This window comes from Oncorhynchus nerka, linkage group LG12 (genome assembly GCF_034236695.1).
Source record: "Oncorhynchus nerka isolate Pitt River linkage group LG12, Oner_Uvic_2.0, whole genome shotgun sequence".
In the NCBI taxonomy this organism is placed as follows: domain Eukaryota; kingdom Metazoa; phylum Chordata; class Actinopteri; order Salmoniformes; family Salmonidae; genus Oncorhynchus; species Oncorhynchus nerka.
In genome coordinates this window covers 49,547,669-49,565,645 of record NC_088407.1, presented here as the reverse complement: position 1 = coordinate 49,565,645, position 17,977 = coordinate 49,547,669, and the positions used below count along the sequence as shown (strand labels likewise).

At 44.0% G+C, this 17,977-nt stretch overlaps 1 long non-coding RNA gene across 1 annotated transcript; it reads left to right on the top strand.

The window, feature by feature from the left end:
• Nucleotides 1-1,782: 1,782 nt before the first annotated feature.
• Nucleotides 1,783-7,134, top strand: LOC115138936 (uncharacterized). Its single transcript, XR_003865033.2, has 3 exons — nucleotides 1,783-2,027; nucleotides 6,399-6,604; nucleotides 6,832-7,134. It is a non-coding gene; the product is annotated as an uncharacterized LOC115138936 (long non-coding RNA).
• Nucleotides 7,135-17,977: the final 10,843 nt, after the last annotated feature.

The window sequence follows — 17,977 nt, the reverse complement described above, 5'->3', positions numbered from 1 at the left end:
ACTGCAGCCCCGTCAATCAGAATGGGGGCGTCTTTGGTCCTCTCCTTTGTCTTGACCACACTGAGGGAGAGGCTGTTGTCCTGACACCACACGGCCATGTCTCTCACCTCCTCCCTATAGGCTGTCTCATTGTTGTCGGTGATCAGGTCTACAGGTCTCACTTCACTGGTGTCGTCAGCTAATTTAATGATGGTGTTGGAGTCATGCCTGGTCATGCGTGAACAGGGAGTACAGGAGGGGGCTGAGCACGCACCCCTGAGGGGCCCCTGTGTTGAGGATCCGCGTGGCCCGTCAAGTAGTCCAGGATCCTGTTGTAGAGGGAGGTGTTTAGTCCCAGGGTCCTTAGCTTATTGATGAGCTTTTAGGGCACTATGGTGTTGAAAGCTGAGCTGTAGTCAATGAATAGCATTCTCATATAGGTGTTCCTTCTGTCCAGGTGAGAAAGGGCAGTGTGGAGTGCAATTGAGACTGCATCATCTGTGTATCTGTTGGGGCAGTATGCAAATTGGAGTGGGTCTAGGGTTTCTGCGATGATGGTGTTGATGTGAGCCATGACCAGCCTTTCAAAGCACTTCACGGCTACAGACGTGAGTGCTATGGGTCGGTAGTCATTTAGGCAGATTACCTTGGTGTTCTTGGGCACAGGCACTATGGTGGTCTGCTTAAAACATGTTGGTATTGCAGACTCGGACAAGGAGAGGTTTACTCACATCAGCTGCGGAGAGCGTGATCACATAGTCTTCCGGTACAGCTAGTGCTTTCATGCATGTTTCAGTGTTATTTGCCTCGAAGCGAGCATATAAGTAGTTTTGCTAATCCGGTACGCTTGTGTCACTGGGCAGCTCTCGGCTGTGCTTCCCTTTGTAGTCTGTAATAGTTTGCAGGCCCTGCCACATCCGACGAGCCGGTGTAGTACGACTTGATCTTCATCCTGCATTGATGCTTTGCCTATTTGATGGTTTGTTGGAGGGTATAGCGTGATTTCTTGAAAGCGGCAGCTCTAGCCTTTAGCTCAGTGCAGATGCTGCCTGTAATCTATGGTTTCTGGTTGGGGTATGTACGTACGCTCACTGTGGGGACAACGTCATCGATGCACTTGATGAAGCCAATGACAGATGTGGTATACTCCTCAATGCCATTGGAGGAATCCGGGAACATATTCCAGTCTGTGCTAGCAAAACAGTCCTGTAGCTTAGCATCTAACCACTTTCTTATTGATCTAGTCACTGGTGCTTCCTGCTTTATTTTGTTTTGCTTGTAAGCAGGAATCAGGAGAATAGAATTATGGTCAGATTTGCCAAATGGAGGGTGAGGGAGAGCTTTGTATACATCTCTGTGTGTGGAGTAGAGGTGATCTTTTCCCAGTCCGAGGTTCTTTTTCCTCTGGTTGCACATTTAACATGTTGATAGAAATGAGGTAAAAACGGATTTAAGTTTCCCTGCATTAAAGCCCACGGTTACTAGGAGTGCCGCCTCTGTGTGAGCTTTTTCTTGTTTGTTTATGGCGGAATACAGCTCATTCAATGCTATCTTGGTGCCAGCCTCTGACTGTGGTGGTATGTAAACGGCTACAAAGAATATAGACAAACTCTCTCGGTAGGTAATGTGGTCTGCAGCTTATCATGAGAAACTCTACCTCAGGTTAGCAATGGCTCGAGACTTCCTTAGATATTGTGCACCAGCTGTTTGCAAAAATACATAGACTGCCGCCCCTTGTCTTACCAGATGCCGCTGTTCAGTTCTGTTCCACGACTCTGTGAAGCACAAGATGTTACAGTTTAATCTTCCAAATATCTTGTCCATTTTATTGTCCAAAGATTGCATGTTTGTGAGCAGAATTGAAGGGAGTGAGGGTTTATTCGATCGCCTCCTACTCCTCAGAATGCAGCCCACCGTCTAGCCTCTCTTTCTCTGCCTCCTCTTCACGCAGATCACTGGGGTAGGGCCTGTTCCAGAGGGAGCCGTATATCCTCCGCCTCGGGCTCGTCAGAGTCGTGAAAGAAGGAAAAGGATTCTGCTATTCCATGGTGAGTAATCGCAGTCCTGAAGTCTGGAAGTTATTTTCAGTCATAAGAGACGGTAGAGGGAACATTATGTACAAAAATAGTTTAAAAAAAGAAGTTACAAACAACGCAGATAAACTAACAATAAAACACAATCGGCTTCGGAACAATTTTATTTTTAAAAAACACCATCACAGAGGGATTTGTATACATACACATTACTCCTTGTCTGTTTGTCTATGGCAATGTAATTGCCAGCCTGATGTAGAATATTCTGACTATTATGAATTTGCTGCAAGGACTTCACATTTGGAATATATTGGAAGGACCTCTTATTTTTTTATCAAGTACATGTTCTTCACTGAAGAGGCTCTTATAGTACCCCTTTTCATTTCCAAGCAGTAGAGAGTGGTCCTCTGTCTCCTATTGCTACTTGAATGGGGTTTGACTTGCAGAGTGCTTTGGCTAGGACTTGAATAACTGATTTGTAAACTTGGCCACTGTGCTCCTGTTATAGTATTCTGTGCAATAGGCAGAGATACAGAACTGAGCAAATACTGAAACTACCTGGAGGAGCTCATCAACAGCTGCAATTAATACAAGAAAAATGTTTTCCAACTTAAGAATGACCAAGGCAATTTTATGATCAATAACTTTTGATAAGTTCTCAGAGCCTTCACTGTCAAATCCAGCACTGAAGTTCACTTCATTACATGATATATCGTCCCCACCCAAAGTGTCGACAGGAACCCTGTCAAAATATTATTTGCCAGAATTAGCAAGGGTCTTTGTTTATACAATACCATGTTTAGAGTAATTCACTGTATTGGCATGTTTTCTATATTTATGAATTTTGAAATTCTCGTAAATGTTGGTTTTGTATGAGCAATCCTGAAACATACAAGTGACAGTCTCATGATTTTTCAGGTGTTCACCAATGTGTTGAAAATATTCCCTTTCTGTAGAAAGTTGATTAATGACCACAGAATAACCTGTGTCCCTGCATATTGACTTGACATCGCCCCCCCCTGTGTACATACCCTCATTATTATAATTTTTTTCATTAGTTTATTTAGCATGTACTGATGTTTAATTCATCTTTCCTTTCCCCCTTCTGAGGGGGAATCCCACTATGTGAAGTTTTGAAACTCGATGACAACAGAGGTAATTTACAATTGTAATGTACTAAGTGCAAGAAAGTCTCTCCTTTCCCCTCTTTTTCCTCATGTTAAGGAGAGGTATATCTATATTTCCATGTCTAATAATTGTATTTTCATCGACATTTATAATGAGTATTTCTGTCAAATGATGTGGCTCTCTGCAATATCACCGGATGTTTTTGGAACTAGTGAATGTAACGCACCAATGTTTTCTGAGATTTTTTTTATATCAATATGAACTTTATCAAAAAAGTTACGTTTATCTTTAAAATGGTGTATAATACTTGTATGTTTGAGGAATTTTAATTATGAGATTTCTGTTTGAATTTGGCACCCTGCACTTTCACTGGCTGTTGTCAAATCTATCCCGTTAATGGGATTTCAACCGTAAGAAGTTAAAGGCTGTTATGGAGCAAATCAGGGAGTTAGCTCAGAGGCTACCTGCCACCTTTGAAAAACCCCAATCACCCAGTAATTTTCCCCCTATCTGTGGTGAGTTTGTAGAGCTTATCCCGGCTCCCCGAGAACCCCACTTACCTCCTCCGGAGCGATATTCGGGGAATCTTGGTACCTGCCGGTGTTTTCTTTCTCAGTGCTCGCTTATTTTCGTTTCCTTCAGACAGATCGAAGATAGAGTATATTATTATGCTAATGTCGGGTAGGGGGCTCTCCTGGGCTACGGCAGCAACAATCTGCCATTTGTGGTCATCTTGAGGAATTCATGGCAGAAGTGACAAAGGTATTTGAAAGAGAAAGGCGGCCAGTAAACTGCTTGATTTAAGTCAAAACTCCCGTAGTGTGGCAAACTAAGAGGTTGATTTTCACACGTTGGCCACCGAGAGTAACTGGAATCCGGAGTCTCTTTTATCTGAGGAGGTAAAGGATGAGCTAGCTGCTCGGGAATTGCCGATGGATCTCGACTCCCTTGTCGACCATACCATTAAAATTGATGGACGCCTAAAGGAAGAGTGAGAGGAGGTCTGGTCTCGGGCACACTCGTGCACCCGCTATGGCGCGTTCACCTCCAAGGGAATCCGGAAGTTTCCGAAGGCAGCTCTTCCGAGAGGATTCGAAGCCACCCGAGCCCTCTCGGGAATCTACGACGGGTGAGTTGGATACTCCTGAGCCTATGCAGTTGGGAAGAGCTAGGTTATCAGTTGGGGAACGCTCACAAAGGATGAATAATAGCTGTTGTCTGTACTGTGGAGGGGCAGGACATTTTATAGCTACCTGCCCTATTAGGAAACCCTTGTCTTTAGTGGGTACCTGTACTATGGTAAGTCAGACTGGGAGTTTCCTAATTCCCATCAACCGCACACCCTTTTTTGCTCTTGTGCTGTGGTTAGACCAATCTAAGTCTCTGAGTGCTCATTGACTCTGGGGCTGATGAAACTTTTACGGATGCCGCGATAGCGTCGGAGCTTGGTATTCCCACTAAGCCTCTCTCTGTGTCCATGGATGCTAGGGCACTGGACAACCACTCTATAGGGAAAGTCAACCATAGTACTGTGCCCGTTCAATTATGGGTTTCTGGTAACCACAGTGAGACAATACAGTTCCTCCTCATTGCATCTCCCCATGTTCTGGTTGTTTTGGGATTTTCCTGGCTTCAAAAGCACAATCTGATGATTGATTGGACCACAAGCTCCATCCTGGGTTGGAGCCCATTTTGCCATTCCCACTGCCTTCAAGCAGCACAGCCTTCCTCAAGTCGTCTTCCTCTGGATTTTAGCAAGACTGTGGACGTCTCTGCTATCCCCACAGAATACCATGACCTCCTGGAAGTGTTCAGTAAGGCACGTGCTACTTCCCTTCCCCGCACTGTCCTTATGATTGTGCCATTGATCTTCTCCCAGGCACTACACCACCTCAGGGTCGATTGTATTTTCTGTCTGGACCAGAGACCAAAGCTATGGAGGTGTACATAGAGGAGTCTCTGGCCACTGGGGCCGTCCATCCATCTGCATCTCCTGCTGGCACAGGGTTTTTCTTGGTGGAGAAGAAGGACAAGACCCTGCGTCCGTGCATTGACTACCGGGGACTTAATGACATTACTGTCAAGAATCGTTACCCCCTACCTCTCCTCTCCTCGGTGTTTCAACCTCTCCAGGGGGACACCATATTTTCCAAGTTGGACCTTGGAAATGCCTACCACCTGGTTTGGATACGCGTCTCTCCCTGTCTGTCTGGAGATGAAGAAAGAGAACGAGAAAGACAGCCTTCAACACAGCCAGTGGACATTATAAGTAGCAAGTCATGCCATTTGGACTCACCAACTGTTTTCCAGGCTTTGGTCAATGATGTTTTTCTGGACATGCTAAACCGGTTTGTGTTCGTGTACCTTGACGACATCCTGTTTTTTTCCCGATCTGCACAAGAACATGTTCTTCATGTCAGACAGGTCCTTCAGCGCCTCCTGGAGAACCAACTGTTCGAGAAAGCTGAGAAGTGTGAGTTCCACTGCTCTACAATCACCTTTCTGGGAAATGTCATTGCTGAGGGCAATGTTCAGATGGACCCTGAAAATGTGAAAGCAGTGGTGGATTGGCCTCAACCAATGTCCAGGGTGCAGTTGCAACGGTTTCTTGGGTTTGCAAACTTTTACCGCCGTTTCAATCGGGACTAGAGCACCGTGGCGGCCCCTCTTTCGGCACTCACCTCTCCCAAGGTACCGTTCCAGCTGTCGACAAAGCCTTTGTGGACCTGAAGCATCGGTTCACAACAGCACCCATCCTCATCCATCCAGACCCCTCCCGTCAATTTGTGGTGGAAGTGAATGCTTCGGATGTTGGAGTGGGGGCCATCCTGTCCCAGCGATCTGCCCAGGACCAGAAGCTTCATCCATGTGCCTTCCTGTCCCATCGTCTCAATCCTGCTGAAAGGAGCTACGATGTTGGCAACCGAGAACTCCTGGCGGTGAAGAGTGGAGGCACTGGCTGGAAGGAGCGGAACAGCCATTCCTGTTCTGGACCGAACATAAAAACCTGGAATATCTCCGTACAGCCAAGCGCCTCAACTCCAGGCAGGCCCGGTGTGCTCTCCTGTTCATCAGATTTAACCTGTCCAGTGTAGGTGGGACGCTGTCTCCCCAGTTCATTGGTCCTTTTCCCATCTCCAGAATCCTGAGTTCCACTGCTGTCCATCCTGTGTTACCCCGTACCCTCCGTATTCAACCTACTTTCCATGTGTCTAGGATTAAGCCAGTGTCTCACTGTCCTTTGTCTTCTGTCTCCAGGTCCATCCCTCCCCCCCAGGTTATTGGTGGCCAGCCAGCGTATACGGTGAGACGCCTCCTGAAGGTTCGACCCCGGGGCAGGGGTTTCCAGTACCTGGTTGACTGGGAGGGTTATGGCCCAGGGGAGAGGTACTAGGTCCCGGCGAAAGACATCGTGGATCTGGCCTTCATCGCCGATTTCCACCGCCGACACCGTGGTCAGCCAGGTATGCGCCCAGGTGGTGTCCCTGGGGGGGGGGGGGTGGTATTGTCACTCCCAGATCTGTTTCACCTGTTCCTGTGATTGTCTCTACTCCCTCCAGGTGTTGCTTATTTTCCCCATTATATTTATCCCTGTGTTTCCTGTCTCTCTGTGCCAGTTCGTTTTGTATGTTTAGTCACGTCAACCAGCGTGTGTTTCCCGTACTCCTTTTTGCTATTCTTCTTTTTCTAGTCGTCCTGGTTTTGACCCGTGCCTGTTTCTGGACTCTGTACTCGCCTGCCTGACCATTCTGCCTGCCTTGACCATGAGCCGGTCTGCCACCCACTCTGCACCTCCTGGACTCTGATCTGGTTTTGACCTTTTTGCCTATCCATGACCATTCTCTTGCCTACCCCTTTGGATAATTAAACATTGTATGACTCCAACCATTTGCCTCTTGTGTCTGCATCTGGGTCTCGCCTTGTGCCTTGATACAAATAGCCTTTTATACTATGCTCTGCCCCTGTTTCCACATCTGCTAAACTGCCACGTAGACAAGAGGTTGTACTTTTTCCCGACTATGTTTGTTAAGCTGTCAACTAAACCATTCTTGGTAATGGTTGATTGCTTAATTTTTACAAATCTTATAATAAAGTTGTTTTGGACAATAGTCTCTTTCCTTTTGGTTAGAATTTCCCCCACACTAGCTAGCCAACTATGGCGAACTTACAGTCAGGTCAAACAGTGCAGCATTTGCGTTTCTTTATGCTGTTTGCTAGTGACGTTTATTTGGATACATCCATAACAATGAGCTAAGGATGCGCGATTTTCCCTGCTATCCAACAACACATCTAACACAATCACTTCTTACCCAAGCTGAAAAGACTGCAAACTAGCTGCACTTAATTTCGTCTTACCTGTTTTCTATTGTTAGTTATTTGTATATATCCATAAAAATGATGCTGATTCATGATTTTGAATGGCTGGGAAACACTGCCTGCCTGTCTGTCTTGTTCCGACTCCCGACATGTGCATTACTGTGGGACATCTGGAGATCAAATTTGAATATTGAAACAATGTTGCAAATGTCAGAGAGGCAGACAGCAAAGGTTTAAACAAATCTCTGCTGTTAAAAACTAACTGTTACTCTAAAAGAAATGTGAGATAATGTTTAGACTCTTTTTATAGTGGAGATCAAGTTTCCCAAGTACCTGGCTATGGCTGATGAGACATTTTAACGTCATAGATTTAGCCGGTGGTAACTTGTGGAATAGACACCAGTTGGAATGTGGTTTTAACCAATCAGCATTCAGATTTAGACCCACTTGTTGTATAATATATTATAACGACTTACGAACAGCAATGAAAGGAACAGGTGATGTGTGAATTCAAGCCTGGGGAGAAAATGCAAAGCACTTTTCAATGTTTAGAACAGAAAAGTCTATGATGCTCAGATGTGATCAACACTGTTTAAAAAAGCTCACTAGCTAACTAACGTTGGACGTGGTTGATGTTGATGTTGAAGTTGTGCTAGCCCGTTTGAATGCTCTGATGTGGCATTGCATGATTTTGTGTCTCAACTTACCGTGCATTGACTTCAGAATGTGGTCTATGACGTCATGACATCGATCTGGCATCATGACATAATAGATACGTAGTTGCAAGCATGATGACATAAACCCAATTTGTATGCTTTCATTGAATGATGAAGAATGCGTTGAGGGAGGAGTTAAGTTTTTTAAAATTAAGCTAATCCACAAGAAATAGGTTGAACCACTAAAACTAATTGAAAAAAAATCACATAAATTAGAGAATACACTCATTTTTACTTTTACAGTGTAGTTCATTTTGAAAAATAGTTTAACAATTAAAACACGTTTAAACACTTCACTTCAAAGAATCAACACTTCATCAGTTCAAAATGTACAAATAAGATCACTTGTATGTAAAGATAAGACAGATATCCTAGTCTAAACAACAATAGATCATTGAGTAGTAACAAGTAGGCTAATATTACTAAAGCAAAAATTCAGGTTAAAAAAATTATAATTACATATCAGCGGTGGCCAACCTTGCTCCACTGATCCCTGGTCGACTGGGTGAGCAGACTTCTATTCCATCCCAGCTATAGCACACTTTGTTATAAACTCATTAGATTTAATAAGTTGAATCAGGTGTGTTATTGCTGGGCTGAAACAGAACCCGGCACACCCAGCATAACTCCAGCAGGGTTGGCTTGCTCCAATTGTAATAGGTTTATACATTGTGTGTTGTGTTTAACTGTATTTTTGGATACAACATTTGCTAACATAGGTAGGCTGACACATATAACCCATGGAATATAGAATATACCCTTAGTCTCGTTGAACATTCATAGGGTCCTCTCTCTTCCTTCGCAGACAGGCTTATACAGCTTTCCATATGTGAGGACAGAAAACATCACAACGAAACAGCGTTCATTACACTCAAATTAGATAGCACTAAATATTATGTTGCTATTATCTCTCTGTCCTCAAAGTTTTCCCCTCTAGGGACTGTAACTGGAGAATATTTTCAGAATGATCTCCCACAGTGTAGCCTACAAGCTCCCTTAACTGACAGCTGGAGCTGCAATTTCACCCTCTTCAATGGCTGTCATCTACAAATGCATTTGGAAACTGTGTTTTTAATTTACAATGATTACATCAAGATAGCTAGCAAGATGATGACATTTCATTCCCTTAGCCAAACAGTGTGTAAAGTTAACTAGCTCGCTAGCAGCTCAGTTGAGTTAGACTACAAAGTGGCCGACTGTAGTCAGCTAGCCAGCTACATTTCTTCAGCCTCCTGAGGTTGAAGAGGTGCTGCTGCGCCTTCTTCACCACGCTGTCAAATTCAGTTTGTCCGTGAGGTGTACACCGAGGAACTTAAAACTTACTACCCTCTCCACTACTGTCCCGTCGATGTGGATAGGGCGGTGCTCCCTCTGCTGTTTCCTGAAGTCCACGATCATTTCCTTTGTTTTGTAGACGTTGAGTGTGAGGTTATTTTCCTGACACCACACTCCTAGGGCCCTCACCTCCTCCCGGTAGGCCGTCTCGTCGTTGTTGGTAATCAAGCCTACCACTGTAGTGTTGTCTGCAAACTTGATGATTGAGTTGGAGGCGTGCATGGCCACGCAGTCGTGGGTGAACAGGGAGTACAGGAGAGGGCTCAGAATGCACCCTTGTGGGGCCCCAGTGTTGAGGATCAGTGGGGTGAAGATGTTGTTACCTACCCTCACCACCGGGGGGCGGCCCGTCAGGAAGTCCAGTACCCAGTTGCACAGGGCAGGGTCGAGACCGATGATGAGTTTGGAGGGTACTATGGTGTTAAATGCTGAGCTGTAGTCGATGAACAGCATTCTCACATAGGTATTCCTCTTGTCCAGATGGGTTAGGGCAGTGTGCAGTGTGGTTGCGATTGCGTCGCCTGTGGACCTATTGGGGCGGTAAGCAAATTGGAGTGTGTCTAGGGTGTCAGGTAGGGTGGAGGTGATACGGTCCTTGACTAGTCTCTCAAATCACTTCTTGATGACGGAAGTGAGTGCTATGGGGCAGTAGTCATTTAGCTCAGTTACCTTAGCTTTCTTGGGAACAGGAACAATGGTGGCCCTCTTGAAGCATGTGGGAACTGCAGACTGGGATAAGGATTGATTGAATATATCTGTAAACACACCAGCCAGCTGGTCTGCGCATGCTCTGAGGACGCGGCTGGGGATGCCGTCTGGGCCTGCAGCCTTGCGAGAGTTAACAGGTATAAATGTTTTACTCACGTCGGCTGCAGTGAAGGAGAGTCAACAGCTTTTGGTAGCGGGCCGTGTCAGTGGCACTGTACTGTCCTCAAAGCGAGCAAAAAAGTTGTTTAGTCTGTCTGGGAAGATGACATCCTGGTCCGCGACGGGGCTGGTTTTCTTTTTGTAATCCGTGATTGACTGTAGACCCTGCCACATACCCCTTGTGTCTGAGCCGTTGAATTGCGACTCTACTTTGTCTCTATACTGACGCTTAGCTCGTTTGATAGCCTTGCGGAGGGAATAGCTACACTGTTTGTATTCGGTCATTTTCCGGTCACCTTACACTGATTAAAAGCAGTGGTTCGCGCTTTCAGTTTCACACGAATGCTGCCATCAATCCACGGTTTCTGATTTTGGAATGTTTTAATAGTTGCTGTGGGTACGACATCGCTGATGCACTTGCTAATAAACTCGCTCACCGAATCAGCGTATTCGTCAGTGTTGTTGCTTGACACAGTGGGGAACATAACCCAATCCACGTGATCGAAGCAATCCTTAAGCGTGGAATCAGATTGGTCGGACCAGCTTTGAACAGACCTGAGCGCAGGAGCTTCCTGTTTTAGTCTCTGTCTGTAGGCAGGGAGCAACGAAATGGAGTCGTGGTCAGCTTTTCCAAAAGGAGGACGTCGTATTGAGACTAATGAAAAGGCCGTGGTGCAGTCAGTCAGCGCGGGGCCCATAGTTATGTAGAGTCAATCCCAGAGAGGCCCCTCCAGTTCAGGCCCCTTGTTTGGTTAAGTGCTTTCCAGCTGCAGGCCTGACAGGGCTGAGGATCCTGGATGTAAATCCTCCTGCCCTTTTCCACCTAATCCCCCTCTCATCTTCCCCTGGGTCATCTTCAAAATTGCTGTATTTCTCATCTTCCCAACAGCTTGCGTTAGCTGCTACAGCCCTACAGCAGCCAAACTCAACTGGTGGACCCAGAGGGTCAATACGTATAGGGTCAATACGGACCCAGAGAAGGGTCAATACGTATAGGGTCAATACGTATAGGGTCAATACGGACCGAACCACATCACATTGAGTTATATCAAAGTTCCGCCCAAAAAACTTGACAGACAGCCGTGGCCTCTAACTCAGCATCCTCTCTTCTCTTTCAAAGCAGCCCTCACATCTACTAATGCCCTGTCTAATTCAGTTGCGTGGTTATATGCAAATACAAGAGGCCCCGTTTTACCCAATCACATCAATGCAAATATCATCCACCGAACCTCGAAACAAGTAGGCAGAAAAAAACGTAATTATTTCACTACGGTTCAACTGGTAATATGACAGATAGAAGGAGCTAAGTTACCAGTATTTAATACCAGTACATAAAACCATATATACAAAGGTGCGTGGATGGAAAAGTATGCATTCATTCTCCTCTGAACCAGCATAAAACCAATGTGCCTGATATGCAGCGAGTCCGTATTTCTCGTTAAAAGTGGCAATGCTAAGCTCCATTATGACGGCATTCATAGTAATTTGGATCAGATGTATCCCCTGAACACAGAGGGGAGAACAAAGTACTTGTCAACAACATGCAATGGAGTGTTCACTGAGGATAGCTTGGGTTTTGGGAAAACAACACTTTTTCTTACACTGAGATGGTCAAATAATGCAAGTTGCTGATTTCATTAGCTGTGAATGATAACAGATAACACTGATAATACCCAGCTTGATGACTTCACTGTTGGAAGCGAACTGCTGCTGCTCATCCAGAACCATCTTGGTCACAAATGTGACAGTTGTCAGAGGAGGAAAAACAGATCTGCAAATGGAGTTGATTGCGCTGCAAGAAAATGTGTCTTTGAAGGAGCGGGATGGTGATTGTGACACTGTCACATTCTGGGAAAAGATAATGCCTGCAGCTGATGTCCCTGTTCTCAAGAAACTGTCACGACACATCCTGACCACTTTTGGCTCCACATACAGTTGTGAATCAGCCTTCTCCACAATTAACTTTATTTAAAACAAATACCGAACTTGGTTCACCAGTGTCTCAGAGTTCCACTCACACCATTTGTGCCAAAGTTCAAAACATTGTCAGGAGACAGAAAGTGTAATTTCTCTCATTGATGCAAGGGTAAGGCCCAGAGTAACTTTTACATGAATATTGCATGGCCCACAGTGATTTTCTGTGCATTCAGATGATACTTTTTTTTCAACTCTCCTTTGTTTTCCAGAAAACATGCACTCCATTTTATTTAAATGTTATTTAATAATTCAAGGCCCATGTACAATGGTCTCATTTGTCTCATTTAAGGTATTTACCAGTATTTGTTGAAATATTTTATAGAACAACATGTTTCTTAAGTCGTAGACGACTGTGTTTGTTACTACGCTGTACCACAGGCACCAATAAATTATGATATCCATCTGGATATTTGCCACCCAGCAAGTGTCAATGGACCTTCTCAAATAGTAGATGAGTGTTGTGGGGGTTAGAAGTAGTCTGTTAGGGAAAGAGATTGGTTTTGAGGAGAATATATGAGGAAACAGACTAATTGATGGAGTATGCGTGTACATGTAGACAAATGCATATTTACTGATTTTAAGGGCTCTATTCAATCCTTTTTAACGGAAGTTCACCGTTACATCGTGAATGAAATTTAAAGGCAATGTTCCCACGGTAGCGGAGACTCCATTCACGGGTAAATGCCGCATATGTCGGCTCACTCGAAAATGATATACAGTATAAAGTCTAATCCCCCAAATCTAATCCTGGCTTATAATTGACATTTCCATTTTATTAGCACTTTATTAATGGCAAAAATATTTGATGAACCAGGGTAGTGGGTGTGGTGTCAGGTTCACATGTGTCTTGGAGAAGCGTTAGGATCTCGTACCATCTTTTTCACAATTCAGCTGTTTACAATCAGGGTAAAAAAACATTGCACTTTTCTGCTTCCATATGAGTTACACATTTACTGGTCAAAATGTATTGTCAAGCAGTGACTTACCTTCATATTATATTTGCCTTTTGGTGCAATTACAATTTTCCTTTATTTTTTATATAGACTTTATAACAAAAGGTCACTGCTTCAAACATGTTATTCAAATTTGACTAAAAACCTCTCAAAAATGATATAGATTTGAATAGTTAAATTGACACTTAAAGTGACATAAAATGAAAACAATCAGAATCGATATAGAGTATGCCAATTCATTTATTTATTTTCCTCTCTGTTTCTTTACTTCATTTGCTGTGAGTCTGGGTGTGACAAATCAGGAATGAATGCTCCCGGGCTGTTTATCACATTTATATTTCAGAAGAAGTTGCTGACTATATTGATTAATGGGAGTGTAACATATGTTTTCATTACGGGGCCATTTTGGGTGCGTATGATTGAATTCCCCATGCCTAACACTGCTGAGGTAATGAACCCGACGACAAGCGGCGCCTAGCCTGAAATTTCATGCATTGAGAGAAGCGCTGGGGCATACCTTGGCCGGGCCACCCACGTCATTTGTTATCGTTAATCCTTACATTTATGGCTGCAAATATATTATTAGGAGGCGTGTCCTGAGTATTGCACGTTGATGTGTTGCTCAATGACATATTGATTAGACCGGTGGGATGGGGAAAGGCCAAACACCAGAGACCTTGACTTTGGACATCTACAAAGGCATGGCCATACATGTCTGGGCTCCTACTCTACATCCTAGATAATTTCCCTTTGTGGGGGAATCAAGGGCATAAAGCCACAGGCATATAGCCCATCATATTCAGGACCAGTGGCTGGCTGGCTGGCTGGGTGTGTAAGTGACAGACAGCGTGCAAGGAGTCCAAGATGAGGCCAACAATGGCCAACAGTGGGCGGGTGACATTCCTGGATATCCTATCCATCTTCATTCAACCATTTTAATGTTCCCATGAAATGGTATGGTGTGGTGCTCCCAGATTTAAATTGTATTTGTGTGTGCATGTGTGTGTGTGTGTGTGTTTGGGGGGGTGAGAGCGCCTACAGCTATACCCGCCAGTCCTCCTATTTTGGCTGGCTTCTTAACATGCACTCTTACACCTCTTCATTGACTGCTAAATTGAGTCCTAATCAGCTGTGTATTAATCTTCTGTGAAATATTTATATTGTTCAGGGGTCATCTGGTAGAGCTTGGTGGTCAGAACCAGGAGTTCTCCCTAATCCATCCAATGTGACTGACTCCATCACCGAGACTAGATAAAAACCAATGATCGCAATCAATTATAACGCATTCTGATGCAATTTATCTCACTTGCCTCTTTGCTAACTCAAGCAGCAAATCCAATGATAAAACCAACATCCACCTATTCTACTATGCAAAGGGGAAATATGAGAGATATTAATGAAGCGCATCTTGATCACCTATTTATGCAGACAGTGGCAATCTTGCGTGTGAAAGTCAAAGTATATCTGTCTCTGGAAGTCAAAAAACATGTGCTGTTAGTCATAAAAGTAATGTCCCTTTTTCAGGACCCTGTCTATCAAAGATAATTCATAAAAATCAAAATAACATCACATATCTTCATTGTAAATGTTTTAAACACTGTTCCCCAGTGTTACGGTTTTCTTCTGTCGAAAGAGAGGAGGACCAAAATGCAGCGTGGTTATCTTTATACATCTTTAATGAAGATGATAAATGAACAATATACAAAAACAGTGAAAAACCAAACCAGTCCTATCTGGTGCAACAAACACAGAGACAGGAACAATCACCCACAAAACACTCAAAGAATATGGCTGCCTAAATATGGTTCCCAATCAGAGACAACGATAAACACCTGCCTCTGATTGAGAACGACTCCAGGTAACCATAGACTTTTCTAGACAACTCCACTAACCACAATCCCAAAACCTACAAAAAAAACCTAGACAAAACCAACACATAATTCACCCATGTCACACCCTGGCCTGACTAAAATAATAAAGAAAACACAAAATACTAAGGCCAGGGCGTGACACCCAGGCTTGTTCAATGAACCATAAACAATTTAATGAACATGCACCTGTGGAACGGTCGTTAAGACACTAACAGTTTATAGGTAGGCGATTAAGGTCACAGTTATGAAAACTTAGGACACTAAAGAGGTCTTTCTACTGACTCAGAAAAACATCAAATTAAAGATTCCCAGGGTCCCTGCTCATCCGTGTGAACGTGCCTACAAGGAGGCATGAGGACTGCAGATGTGGCCATGGCAATAAATGGCCATTTCTGTACTGTGAGACGCCTAAGACAGCGCTACAGGGAGACAGGATGGACAACTGATTGTCCTCACAGTGGCAGACCATGTGTAACAACACCTGCACAGGATCGGTACATCCGAACATGGCAACAACAACTGCCCGAGTTACACCAGTTACACAATCCCTCAATAAGTGCTCAGACTTTCCGCAATAGGCTGAGAGAGGCTGGACTGAGGGCTTGTAGGCCTGTTGTAAGGCAGGTCACAAACCCACCATCACGTTACAGGGAAGACATCCTCCTCCCTCATGTGCTACCCTTGCTGCGGGCTCATCCTGACATGATCCTCCAGCATGACAATGCCACCAGCCATGCTGCACGTTCTGTGCATGATTTCTTGCAAGACAGGAATGTCAGTGTTCTGCCATGGTCAGACAAGAGCCCGGATCTCAATCCCATTGAGCTCGTCTGGGACCTGTTGGATCGGAGAGTGAGGGCTAGGGCCATTCCCCCCAGAAATGTCCGGGAACTTGCAGGTCACTTGGTGGAAGAGTGGGGTAACATCTCACAGCAAGAACTGGCAAATCTGGTGCTGTCCATGAGGAGGAGATGCACTGCAGTACTTAATGCAGCTGGTGGCCAGACCAGATACTGACTGTTACTTTTGAATTTGACCCCCCTTTTGTTCAGGGACACATTATTCAATTTAAATTAGTCACATGTCTGTGTAACTTGTTCAGTTCATGCCTCAGCTGTTGAATCTTGTTATGTTCACATATATCAAATATTTACACATGTTACGTTTGCTGAAATAAAACACAGTTGATAGTAAGAGGACGTTTCTTTTTATGCTGAGTTTATATGAAAATTCAGCATGTAAATGTCGAATTCATGAAAGACTAGATATACAGTTGAAGACGGAAGTTTACATACACTTAGGTTGGAGTTATTAAAACTCATTTTTCAACCACTCCACAAATGTTTTGTTAACAAACTATGGTTTTGGCAAGTCGGTTAGGACATCTACTTTGTGCATGACACAAGTCATTTTTCCAACAATTGTTTACAGACAGATTATTTCACTTATAATTCACTGTATCACAATTCCAGTGGGTCAGAAGTTTACATACACTTAGTTGACTGTGCTTTTAAACAGCTTGAAAAATTCCAGAAAATTATGTCATGGCTTTAGAAGCTCCTGATAGGCTAATGGACATAATTGGAGTCAATTGGAGGTGTATCTGTGGGTGTATTTCAAGGCCTATCTTCAAACTCACTGCCTCTTTGCTTGAAACCATGGGAGAATCCAAATAAATCAGCTAAGACCTAAAAAAAATGTGTAAACCTTCACAAGTCTGGTTCATCCTTGGGAGCAATTTCCAAATGCCTGAAGGTACCACGATCATCTGTCCAAACAATAGTATGCAAGTATAAACACCATGTGACCATGCAGCCGTCATACCGCTCAGGAAGGAGACACGTTCTGTCTGCTAGAGATGAACGTACTTTGGTGCAAAAATGTGCAAATCAATCCCAGAACAACAGCAAAGGACCTTGTGAAGATGCTGGAGGAAACAGGTCCAAAAGTATCTATATCCACAGTAAAAACGAGTCCTATATATACATAACCTGAAATGCCGCTCAGCAAGGAAGGAGCCAACCAAAACCGCCATAAAAAAGCCAGACTATGGTTTGCAACTGCACATGGGGACAAAGATCGTACTTTTTGGAGAAATGTCCTCTGGTCTGATGAAAAAACAATAGAACTGTTTGGCCATAATGACCATAGGATATGTTTGGAGGAAAAAGGGGGAAGCTTGCAAGCCGAAGAGCACCATCCCAACCGTGAAGCACGGAGGTGGCAGCATCATGTTGTGGGTGTGCTTTTCAGCAGGATGGACTGGTGCACTTCACAAAATAGATGGCATCATGTGGATATATTGAAGCAACATCTCAAGACATCAGGCAGGAAGTTAAAGCTTGGTCGCAAATGGGTCTTCCAAATGGACAATGACCCCCAGCATACTTCCAAAGTTGTGACAAAATGGCTTAAGGTCAACAAAGTCAAGGTACTGGAGTGGCCATCAGAAAGCATTGACCTCAATCCTATAGAACATTTGTGGGAGGAACTGAAAAGGTGTGTGCGAGCAAGGAGGTCTACAAATCGGACTCAGTTACGCCAGCTCTGTCAGGAGGAATGGACCAAAATTCACCCAACTTACTGTGGGAAGCTTGTGGAAAGCTACCTGAAATGACCCAAGTTATACAATTTAAAGACAATGCTACCAAATACTAATTGAGTGTATGGGAACTTCTGACCACTGGGAATGTAATGAAATAAATAAAAGCTGAAATAAATAATTCTCTCTACTATTATTCTGACATTTCACATTCTTAAAATAAAGTGGTGATCCTAACTGACCTAAAACAAGGAATTTA